The 8489-nt window shown below is 29.7% G+C and overlaps 1 long non-coding RNA gene across 1 annotated transcript in view; it reads right to left on the reverse strand.

The window, feature by feature from the left end:
* Positions 1–8268, reverse strand: part of LOC107616933 — a 19270-nt gene extending 11002 nt beyond the window's left edge. Inside the window, exons 1-2 of the long non-coding RNA XR_001614712.2 lie at positions 7714–8268; positions 4974–4979 (exon numbers count right to left, since the gene is read on the reverse strand). This is a non-coding gene — a long non-coding RNA (uncharacterized LOC107616933). The remainder of the gene's footprint in view (positions 1–4973; positions 4980–7713) is intronic.

The following is an 8489-nucleotide window of genomic DNA, read 5'->3' on the forward strand; positions in this document are numbered from 1 at the left end:
AGTATAGAGTAATTAGTTCTATTGAAGTCACAAGTTCTGTCATTACATAAGTAGAATTTTTTAGATCCTGAAGGATGAAAAATGTGGTACAATTTGATTTCATTGATTTGTTTAACCTTTATTGATGTTTTCTCAAAATTTCTTAAATAGGAATGGGTTATTCTTTGTTGTTGGAGCTCTATTAAATTTAACAAAGAAATTCTAGGTATAAATATATATTATTAGAACCCCTTTTCTTAGTATTTTCTATATTTTATGGGTATCTTGTGTCCTAAAAAAGCAAAATTCCAATGTCATACAGTATTTTACTTTGGACGAAAATTTTAATATATATTTGTTAAAGTTAATTTATTGATGCTTGTCTAATTTTGATTCTATTTAATGTCATCTAAAAAGACTTGTAAAGGCAAATAAGTGAGGATACTTCAGCATATATAAAGAGCATTTAGACTATGCTCGAAGTATGGACTTTGATGTTCATACTTCTCAAGTGATTGGATCTTTATTTCACAAGAGAATTTATGAATCAGATGAATAATGAATTAGATTTATGAATTGAGAAGAAACTTTTTGATATTATAGTGTTTATATATATAAAAAATGTTATTTATAATATAAATAAATTTTATAATAATAAATAAAAGAAAATTTTGATATTAGAGAGATTATGACGATTTAAATAGTCACTAAATATAGAAAAAAGTAGTCATAAAAATTAGTAATTTAGTGCTATTTCAAACCGTTGTTAAATATATTGTAACGGTTTAAAACAGTCACTAAATATAGAAAAAAGTTGTCAAAAAACTAGTAATTTAGTGACAGTTTTATATCGTCGCTAAAAATATCGTGACGTTTAAAATAATAAAAAATATAAGAAAAAACCGTCACAAAATTTAATAATTTAACGACGATTTCAAACCGTCACGAAATATAACACAAAAAATACCTTGACAAGTGTTACAAATTAGTGACGGTCTTATAGTTTAACCGTCGCAAAAAATTTAACAATATTCCAAAACTGTCACCATGTCACCTAGCGATGCTCAAATTTGTGACGCTTTTTTAACTGCCACAAAAATAGCAACGTTCAAATCCGTGATACTTTTTTAACTGTTGCTAAGAAGTAAAAAAAAAACGTCGCAAAAATATTATTTTGTTGTAGTGAATCAATAAAAAAATCTTTGTATAATAACTATGTTATGTTAAATTTTAGGATGAGAATATTCTTCCAAATTGGTCAGTAATTACTTTAAGAAATCGAACATAATATTATGATGCTTGATAAGTTGGACTTTATCCATGTCACTTGATACACATGAAAAAAGGAAATAATAATAAACATAAACATATTGTATTACAAAGGATCAATAGATTACAAAGATGATTATTAACTTACAAAAACGATATGAATTCTCAATGTGTTCTATAACAAATGCATGACTTTTTCTGCGAGAAAGACCAATCATGCATCCCAATAAGATCATTTATCTAAAAGTGCAATAGAACAGAAAGGAATCAAAATATCAAGAAATATTTGTTCGAAGAACCTCTAATTCCCTATACATGTATTATTTTGATATATACTCTATCAATTTTAGGGGTAAAACACATTAATAAATTATTTCAGGCTCAAAATTACGCCAATGTCCGATTTTGATTTTCGTTACAAGCATGTCTTGAATGATTCTATAATGAATTTGATTTAGCATGAATGTTTATCAGTAGTAAATTGAATCAACTATATTCGATATACTACTAATACAGATTCGATTTACTACTAAAAAATAATATATAGTAAATTGATATTAGTTTATTCGATTTAGTATTGATACATATTATTGATATTTACTTATTTATTTGTTTTATATTAACTTTAAAATATAAATGTTAATAAGGAAATACCCCCTATTTGGATTCAAATAAAATATCAAAAAAATCAAAACTAATAAGAATAGAGATCCAACTTTTATATTTTAGCTCAAATTCCAGAAAAACAACATTTTTATAAACATATGAATTTAAAACGGAACAATAAACAATTTCTAAAAATTCATTAAAAATCAACCTTTGACTCATTAGCATCTAAAGAATCATTACTAGGATTTTTAATGTTGAAAAAGTTAATATAAAGTATTGCTCTCTAAGGTGGTATAGAGGTTAAAACTTGAATTTTTTCAGAGTAAAAAGTAACCGATTCAAGTTTTAACCCCTATGCCTCCTTGTACGGATATACTTTATATGAATTTTTTCAACATCAAAAGTCCCGATAATGATTATTTAGATGCTCATGAGTTAAAGGATGATTTCTAATAAATTTTTAGAAATCATTTATTATTCCGTTTTAAATTCATAAGTTTATAAAAATGTAAATTTTCTGGAATTTGAACTAAAACACAAAAGTTAAATTTCTATTCTTATTCATTTTGATTTTTTTATATTTTATTTGAATCCAAATGGGGTATTTTCTTATTGACATTTATGTTTTAAACTTAATACAATTAACTTAAGGGTGTGTGTGGTTCAAGGATTAATTTTTATGCCTAGGAATATCATTACTAGGAATATGATTCCTTGGAATAATATTACCAAGTTTATAGTATTCCTATGTTTGGTTTGTAAAAATAAAATCTATGGAATATTAATAATATGCCTAGGAATATTTTAGTTTTTGTTTGGTTCATATTTAATATATTTGGGAATTGTGAATACTTTGTCCAAAATGCCCTTATAATTTTTAATTAGAATATTAATGATTAACTTTAATAAATATATATAATAAAATATAAATATAATAAAATAAAATATTTTTAATTAAATTTTTTAGACTCTAATTTTTTAAATAAATATAAATATAATAAAATATTATTTTTATTAAATTTTTAAATTTACTAAAATACCCCTAATATCAAATATTTTTAATTAAAATTATTATTGATTCTATTTTTTTTAAATTTACTAAAATATCCCTAATAACAAATATCTTTAGTTAAATTATTATTGACTCTAAATTTTTTTAAATTTACTAAAATACCCCTAATATCAAATATCTTTAGTAAATTTTAAAAAATTAAATATAAAACTAATCGAAAAGCCAAGAGCAACAAGAATCCAAAACCACCATCAATTTTCAACAAACATTTCTTGGAATCAAGCCATTACCAGTTGCTGCACATTATAGTTCAAGAGGAACCTTACCTAGTTTTTCATGGATCTTAAAACCTGATATAATGGCACCAGGAACTAGGGTTTTAGCTGCTTATATTCCTCACAAAACAACAGCAACAATTGGCACAAATGTCTTTCTATCAAGTCACTATAATATTCAATAAAAATTCAAAAATAGCAATATTTAAAGTAATTTCTTCAAAAATGGCAAAAGTTCCCCCGGTTGAAGTTGGAATACCATGTCGATCAGACTATTGTCCCTTAGAATGCTAAGGCCAGCCTTCATTCTATCATCACTGCTCAAACCAGGAACATCTCTCAACAGTGCCATTAGCTTCATTCTGCGCTCAGCTCCTTCTTTCTCATGCTTAAAACAAGAAACTATATCAACTAAAACAGCTGTGTGTTCTTAATAAGCACCTTTCATATCTCTCATTGATTCTACTACTATGTCAATCACTTCCTCACTTTTGCTCCCTCTTTTTCTTTTATTCCTTTCTATATATGAAGCACTAGGAGCAGCAGAAGAACTAGGAGCAGCAGAAGCACCGGGAGCAGCAGGAACACCAAGAGTTGGAGGCTCCTAAAATTTGAAAGCAACACCAGCAGGAACACCAGAAGATTATTCAATATTGATAGAAATGAAGAACAAGTAGCCTAACTGATTATACATGCTCTACACTTATATATACAAGCATTATCTCTGCCTTGGCCAGCAAGACTAACAACATTAACTAACTAAACAGAACCTAATAGAATATTAACTACCCTGATTCTAATTCTGTTTGTATAATTATATTCATATCCTTTTTTTCTTTGTTATTATACTCCATAGAAATGAAGATCAGTATTTCTATCTAAATGCTCAACATGATGGGAATAGTTAAGGCTAGTCACAGGCACAGGTTAAAGTAAATGAACTAATGAAAAATCACTCCAAAATCTAAGAAAATACATAGCAGCAGGATCAACAATAAGTGAATTTATGTACATGAATTAGAGTCAATTGCTTACGTACTTGAGAATCAGCTTCATATTCCATTTCGGTCTCTTCCAAATTTACTTGGGTGTTTTCATTCACTTGCCGATCACTCAAGGTTGCTTCGCGCTTAGCCTCCATTGTAGCAACTGCTTGAGTTACATTTTCTGCATTGCCTCATTGAGCCCTATCTCTACCAAATGCTATTCCCAACTCTTCAAAATGTAAAAATGGTTTATTATAGAGGCCATTAGCATTAGGATGGGACTGAAATTAAAAGAAAATAAATAAGCAATTAATATTAAAAAGCTAAGATAAATAAACTTGTATTAAGAAAGTTATTTAGAATTTACACTCTTCCATTCATTGAAAATTTGTCGCTCCACTACAATCATTTTTTCTTTGTCGTTCCAACCAAATCCACTCCCAGTCGTGCCCATCATCTCAACTATTGTAAAATATTGCCTTTTTAGCAATTTCACCCTTGATTCAATGTGTGGATTAGCCTAAACATAGCAAAATAATTTAGAATTATTACTACTCTGTATATGACACCACAATTCATCCAAGCATAACTAAATATAGTGAATGTATGGAGCAGTAATAATCATTCAGTTTTTGAATAACCAACTTATTATGAATAAGGTAAACTATACAATTATAACACAAATATAGAATTATAAACAAAGAAAACAAGTATTGTGTAAAAAAACTGTACCTTAAGATCACATCCAGGGATCTTTTCATGCAGCATTTTTTCCGAATGTTTTCCATAACCAGATTTAAACGTGCCATTGTCACACTTCCAAGAAGTAGTTGCAAGCTCTACCAAACACTTAACTAATTTTGCATCTTCATGTAGCGTCCATTGACGCTAAGTTTGCTTTGAATTAGGTCGAGTATTCTCTTTCATTTTCTATAGAAGCAGAAAATAACACAAGACAATTTTTCATCATCTTGAAGCAAGGAAGCACACAAGTATGAAAAGAACAGTAATTAAAAGCCAATCACAGAATCACTGCAATCCCATTTTCATCATCTTGAAGCAAGGAATCACACAAGTATGAAAAGAATAGTAATTATAAAATAAAATAAAACAAAGATGTACTAGGTGGTCTTGTTTGTAGTATATAGATTTCATTTAAAGTGAAAATTATAATATTCTACAGTATCTTATAATGAGTATACAATAAATATGAAATGAATGAAGGGGAAAAAGAGGAGGAGGAGTTATGTTGATAATTAATGATGCAGAGTATTGGCATAGGATGAATGTACAAAAGGAGGAAAAGGTGCACTCCATGAATGTGCAAAATGTAAATAAAAAAGAGACCATTGTCAGCAATTACTCATGTGGGCCTTTTCATCTCCTAAGATCAGAAAAATTATAATATTAACTTTTAAAAATGATTTTTTTCTCACTTTTTTTAAAAACAGCAGGAAGGATATATGAGCAATGGCTGCTAACAAATTGTGATACTCAAAAGGAGCTAAAATTCTAAAATTATTTTGTGGAAACCAAGTTATGCAAAAATGTGTACTAAAATAAAGATGCATCAGCAAAAATAAATCAAGCAGAAAAACTATCATCCAAAATTGAAGCATATTCAAACAGTGAAAACTTTCCTGAGTATACAATGTCATAATTGAAGTAATTACTCATTAGTGCTTTCCTGTTCCAAATGATTTCCCCAACTCATCATGGTGAAACAGTTTCCGTTATCATTATTGGTTATTGCCATTTGATTAATTAGACACCACTCCTAATTTCGTTGTGAGTGTTAGTACTGCTATATTTTAGGGAATAAAGCAAATGTGCAAACTTTCAACCGGAAGAATTCTAGTGCCAAACTTCACAAAGCTTAATCTGTTTAATCCTAGCTTTCCCTTGAAACCAACCGACTCATTGACAACTACCGAGACCACTTCTAAATTTTATTTTAGGAATTAAAAATCATTCTTCTTCCTCGTAGGCTACAATTCTTTCTAACCATAGACAAGCTCATGACCTAAAGATTTGGGTTTTCAAAAATGGCTTATCTAGTTTTCCCAAAATTGTAACAGTTATATTTAGTAAATAAAAATGATAGTGACTTTCAATAAGCATAAGCTACAAAAATTGTGTTTGGGAAAATTGTTATTAATATTTAAAATGAATTTAGTAGGTATAAATGTAACAAAGACAAAAATTAAATGTTCAATAATTTATAAGGCTATATTAGATATTTTAACTTTGAAAAACACAAGCTATTTTTGAAAAGTATATCTTTATAGGTGCTTTCAAAAACATTCCTACCTTTTCAATGCTAAACAAATATGCACATAATGTAGCAACTGTTGTCTGAAACCAGAATAATGCTTTAATTTATGACTTGGTGACCAATGTATTTAGAATACTAGAACTAATATCTAATTTTGGCTACCGAGGTAAATTCGAATTGCAGTTTTCTACCAGATGGTGGGAAAAAAAGAAAGAAACAAGCTATGAATAAAGCAGAAGGCAAGCTCGCCATAAAGAAAAACAAGAACCTAGTTTACCATACACTTAAGTCAAATAGCATATGGAAGGTTCAGACTGTCCAATCTTTCCGATTTCCTCTAAAATGTGTGTGTTCTCCTTCAAGTACTGTATTGCTTTCTCCCTTTCCTGTCCCAATTTGTTCCAAGACAAATTGAAAATAGAATCAATCCATGAGAATTTCTCATATTAAGACAGCCCATAATTGAAGGAAGAAAGAGAACTGGAAAGAATGTTTTATTGTTTGTAGAGTTAATTTCCTTCACTGTCGAACCATACAGAATTTGTGTTAGTAGGTACAGGACTAAAGAGAAGCCAAAGTTCACATTGTAGGTTTATGCCATTTTAATGAAAATCATGCCTTATGCAATAAAATTTAGGTCATATCGGATGTTCTAGGATTGTAGATAATATGCATGCGATTGCATCTGTTAGAATCAAAACTGGCTTTCTGGAGTTGGCTATCTTTTATTAGGAGAATTTTAGAATCTGTGACAGATTTGCTGCAACTTGGACAAATAACAAATATTAACAAATAGTTATGCCAATTATAAAAGCTTCCAGCAAAACTAAACAATACCACAACCAATAACTTTTTACACCATGGAAATCCAATTTTCAATATGAAACTAATGGCAATGCCATGGGTAATCAAATGTTCTTGAAACATCAAAGTAACAAAGATATTAGGCATCAGAACAAGACAAAGAAAGAAACATTAACAAATTCAAAAGATCAAAAATTCATCAATTATTATATAATATAAGATTCAAATAAAAACGACAACAAATAGAAAGTGATCTTCAAGTTTTGATCAAGAGCTGAAACTATATGCACCACAATAATTTACAGATTAATATATGCTATAACACTATATGCACCACAACAATTAAAAAACCCTCAATTTGTTTGAGAAATAAAATAAACATAGTTCAAATCAGAGTTTCAGCAAAAAAAAAAATAAATAGAATTCAATCCACAGAGTTCAGCAATTTATTTGAGAAATAAAATAAACATAGTTCAAATCACAGAGATAAACAAATATTACCACTGAAAAAACAAATCAGCATCTATATATCATGAAAAAGGAATTAGGATGTATCAATTAAAACAACAATTCAAAGCCGTAAATAAACTCATTTTGAATGAACTAGTAAAAACCAAAAACCTCAGAAAATGTTGTAGCAATCGAGCTCAAATGGAGGAGAGAGACCAAACACGAGCACGCGACGCGGAGGATCCGGCTAGAGGCGCGGCAGCGACGACGGCAAGCATACAGTGGCGGTGAACCGACGTGAGCTGCGATGATGGAACACGAACGCAAACGAACGATTGAAGTGAATTTCATTCTAGAATAAGGTGAGGGGTGGTCGTGCAAACTCAAATCGGCGGCGAGACGGTGCTGACGCCGGTGGAGCCTCCATGAATTTGGGGAAGAAGCTCGGCTAGGTTTTAGTTTCGATGGGAGAGGGGCTCTGCTAGGGTTTGAGTTTCTGGTCAAATGAAGAGTAAAAATCTGAAAACAAGGGTTGGAGTGAAATTAACAAGGGTATTTTGGTCTTTTTACTTTATTATACACATTCCATTCCCATTGGAATTAAAGATAACCAGGGGGGATGGGAATGAAATGGGTTGGATTTTGATTCTAGGGAATAAAACATACCCAGGAATAATTTTTTAAATCTTGAACCAAACATGGGAATAGGATATTCCCATCTCAAAATTCCTGGGAATATACTTGTATTCCCTCCAACCACACACACCCTAAAAGTAATAAATGTCAATAATCTGTATCAATACTAAATCGAATCAACTAAATTCGATTTA

Source organism: Arachis ipaensis, chromosome B01 (assembly GCF_000816755.2).
Source record: "Arachis ipaensis cultivar K30076 chromosome B01, Araip1.1, whole genome shotgun sequence".
Taxonomy (NCBI): domain Eukaryota; kingdom Viridiplantae; phylum Streptophyta; class Magnoliopsida; order Fabales; family Fabaceae; genus Arachis; species Arachis ipaensis.